The sequence below is a fragment of the Anomaloglossus baeobatrachus genome, chromosome 4 (assembly GCF_048569485.1).
Source record: "Anomaloglossus baeobatrachus isolate aAnoBae1 chromosome 4, aAnoBae1.hap1, whole genome shotgun sequence".
NCBI classification, from domain to species: domain Eukaryota; kingdom Metazoa; phylum Chordata; class Amphibia; order Anura; family Aromobatidae; genus Anomaloglossus; species Anomaloglossus baeobatrachus.
Window position 1 is genome coordinate 277,183,295 of NC_134356.1, and position 4,019 is coordinate 277,187,313.

Genomic DNA, 4,019 nt, shown 5'->3' on the forward strand with positions numbered 1-4,019 from the left:
GGTTCTGCACCCCTCATGTGGACTCTTTACATGCCGGCGGGTAGAAGAATCCTGTGGTAGGCCTGGTGGGCCGCAGGTTGGGGGCGTGTGTTCAGATGAGGCCAGGTTGTTGGTTAACTGGTGCCTCAGAGCCGGTGCTTGAGCGGCTGGGGGTAAAACATCAGTCTGGCTACAGTTTGGGTAGAATACCCGTCGGCAGGTTTTTGGGGCTTCGAGGACCACCCTTCAATTCTGTTGAGTATATTTCTGTTATTTCTGTTGTTTTGTTACAATAAAGGCTGCTGTGGCCAATAAAATCCATATTGGTGTGCAGTCTCTTTATTTTAGGGAAGGTAATGGTGGGGGGTTTAGTTAAAGTCTTCATTAATGACTCGACCATTCCCGTTGTCATGGATTTGCTGGGGCCAAGTCTCGAAAATCTTTTCAATTTTTGTTCACGCAGGTTCACTATGAAAACTGTGCTAAGGTTAGCAGACCAGATGATCAGTAGAATTGAATATGTACACACAAAAAACTTTATACACAGAGACATCAAACCAGACAACTTCCTAATGGGCATCGGCCGACATTGTTATAACTGTTTCAAATCTCCGGTGGGGAAGAGGAAAAGAAGCTTGACAGTTAGTACTTCTCAGGACCCATCTTTCTCAGGATTAAACCAGTTATTCCTTATAGACTTTGGTCTGGCCAAAATGTACAGAGACAACAGAACAAGGCAGTACATACCTTACAGAGAAGACAAAAACTTGACTGGCATAGCTCACTATGCCAGTATCAATGCCCACTTAGGAATTGAGCAAAGTCGTCCCGATGACATGAAGTCTCTAGGATATGTACTATTGTATTTCAACAGAACCAACCTTCCTTGGCAAGGATTGAAGGCTGCAACCTAGAATTAAAAAAAAGCCGAAAAGATCAGTTAAAAGAAGATGTCTACTCATGTTGAGGTTTTGTGTAAGGGATTTCCTGCAGAATTTGCTATGTATCTCAACTATTGTCGTGGATTGCGTTTTGAGGAGGCACCAGACTACATGTATCTGAGGCCACTCTTCCGAATTCTGTTCAGAACTTTGAATCACAAATATGACTACACATTTGACTGGACAATGTTAAAGCAGAAGGCAGCTCAGCAAGCGGTCTCCTCCAGTTGGCAGGGCCAGCAAGCCCAAACCCCCACATGATTTTGAATACGCAAGGAGCAGACATTGCAGTTCCTGATATGAGCTGGACCCATCACTCCCTTAAAGCCTAGAGATTTTTAGTTCATATGTACACTTGCCAGTTGTTGTACGAGACCAACAGTGGGACAGGTATAAGGGCCAATGAGAGGATAGTATGAGAATTTATTGTGTTTGTTAAACCCTCAAAATCCAGCAAATGGCAGCTGACTAGCCAAAAATTTGCTAGAATTGTGCAAATTGAACTTCAGAGCAAATTCAATTACCGCATTTTTCGGATTATAAGATGCACTTTTCCTCCCCAAAATTTGGGAGGAAAATTAGGGGTGCGTCTAACAAAATCTGAATATAGCTTACCGGGGAGCTGTCTGTGTGACGACCGGCTGCGTTCGGGCGGCCGGGTGCCTGTGACTGCATACGGGCAACCGGGTGCCTGTTGGTGCTGGCTGCCTCTCTGTCCTGGAGGTTGGCTGCCTCTCTGTGCAGGTGGGTGGGCGGCCTGCTGGCTGTGCGGACAGCGGTGGCTGTGCGGCAGGTGTCCCAGTGTGTCCGCAGTCCCAGTTTCAAATGATGGCGCCGGGAGTCAGCTCGTGCTCAGATTGAGCTCTTGGATGAGAGCTCCATCTGTTCAAGCGCCGCTCCGGGAGTCAGTGTGACGCCCTGGCCTATCAGGTCATCACAGGGTATTGTGCAATCTGCCCTTTTGCACAGTATCCGCATCCTCCTTGGTTACGGATCCGTGTCTGTTGGTGTTGCTAAGAGACAAGCCAGTCAAAATCCTAGGAACACTTTGCACCACACTCACCAGACACGCCATTGGGGGGTCTTAAGGGAATAGGGCCACCCACTTAGGGGGTTGGAAAGGGAAAGTGAGAAGTGTCACTGGGTAGAGAGAAAGGAGAGGAGAGAGGAGGTCAGGAGCTGGGCTCCTTGTAGAATACTAGGTGGCAGACGTTGGTCTGGGCCTGGTGGAAGCTGGAACCCCGGTCGCAAAGGATCGTGTCAAGGGGCACGGATCTGCCGAGGAGGGCAGCTGGCGGCCTTGAGCCATCTCCAGGCAGGGGCCAGGGCACGCCGGGGTACGTGGACCCTAGGCCGGGAAGTAGCTTCACGCAGCCCGGTAATTTACCCGACGGATGTGAAGTCTTCAGGATTCATCCCTCACCCGCACCAAAATTGGAGTACTAGCGCAATGATGGGATAGGACTTTCCCAAATACAGTCCAGAAAATCCCGAGCATGAAGCCTGAGAGCAAGCTCACTCCGTTAGCCACACAGGTGAGCGGGACCCAACTAGTTCCACACTATAGGGTCCAAATAGTGAAGAAGGTGCCACGGAAAAGGTCACAGGCTAGCAAGCAACACCAAAGGGCATGGATTCACCCATACTCCCTCCCTGCTGCAGAGGTGCTCAGAATTCTGGTTTACAAGCTGTCGGTGTCAGTATTCTTGGACTGAGTGAGTACGCAGAAACCCTTTCCTACCCGAAGGCACCCCTTCACCATCCTCACCGGGCAACCGGGGCAAAAACTCCCTACCCACAGAGGGGCTAAACATCTTGCTGCCTTACCACCGCCACCAGGCGTCCCGAACAGCAGCGGTGGTACCCTATCTTTCAACGCACCGTAGGTGGCGTCACGAACTTCTAACCCTCCTGTACATACTCCCCCCCCCCCCCCTTGATCGAGTGGCCGTGCGACCCCCGGGTCCGGAGACCCCTCAAGCCACCGCGGATCCGGATCTGAGCAGCAGCCCGGCTGCTATCACGGGGACGGCACACCTCAATTTCCTGGCGTCACAAACAGGATTGCGAACAGGACCCACTTACCTGGGTGACGTGCGCCTTGAAAGCCGAAACCTCGAGTCAAGAGTCCTTTTCTCGCCAATTCTTCCATTGTCCGCCATCTTTTAACGCTAAAACGCTGTCTTCCCTGAGAGAGCGCGCAAAGCCTAAGCCCCACCCTTCGTCTTGCTTGTGAGACCGGAACCGAAAATTCCCAGAGGGCCACAGCGAGCGAAAGAGTGCTGCGAAAAGACCGAGGGGGCGTGCCAGAATGTAAAGAGAGCAGAAGTGGAGCAGGGACGCCAGGACTCTGCGACAATGTTCCTGGAAGACGCAATGGCAAGATGGCGGAGCGAGACTGGTCCCCAGAACTTGCTGTCCCTGGGACTGCGACATGGATAGAGGAAGAAACAGAGCAGCTGTGCAGGAGAATGCGGACGCAGTTCCTGTTTTTACTAAACCACTGGAGGGAAGGAAGAGATGAGGAGCCTGGCGGTGGCCTGTGAGATCGAAATCCCACGTGAAGAGAGGGTAAGCGGTTACCTAGTCCCTACTGATTGCCCAAATCCGGCCACAGTGGCTGAGGGATCCGGACTGCCCCCGCTCACGGTGAGCACACCACCATCACCTACCCCGTCCTCGGCGGATGGCGAGCTGCCCAAACCAACCCTGGCAGCGGAACCTTCGGTGCAGTTACAAAAAATCCCAGCGGTGGAGATCCTGATCACGTCCCTCTTTTCAGTCACGACAGCGGTCATCCAGACACCGGCCAGACCAGACCCAGCCGCCTCACCGGACCCGTCCTCAGAGGCCAAGCACCCAGACCCTGCAACACCGGCTGTGGAGCAGTCGGTTTGTCTACTAACAGCCACGGAAGCGGAGCCTGCAGAATCACCGGTTCCACTACCGTGTGGCATCTCGACGGCTGTTGGGGCCGCAAAAGTCCAGATAAAGCCAGAACCAGCTAGGGAGCTGAGGCCGGACACTACTACTGGAGACGACACCAGCAATCACTGATACCAGCGACAACCCCTCCAGATGAACGGCAGTGGGAGGTAA

The 4,019-nt window shown here is 52.5% G+C and overlaps 1 pseudogene; it reads left to right on the forward strand.

Moving 5' to 3' along the window:
• Nucleotides 1-384: 384 nt before the first annotated feature.
• On the forward strand, nucleotides 385-1,283 carry LOC142301459 (casein kinase I pseudogene; annotated as a pseudogene).
• Nucleotides 1,284-4,019: the final 2,736 nt, after the last annotated feature.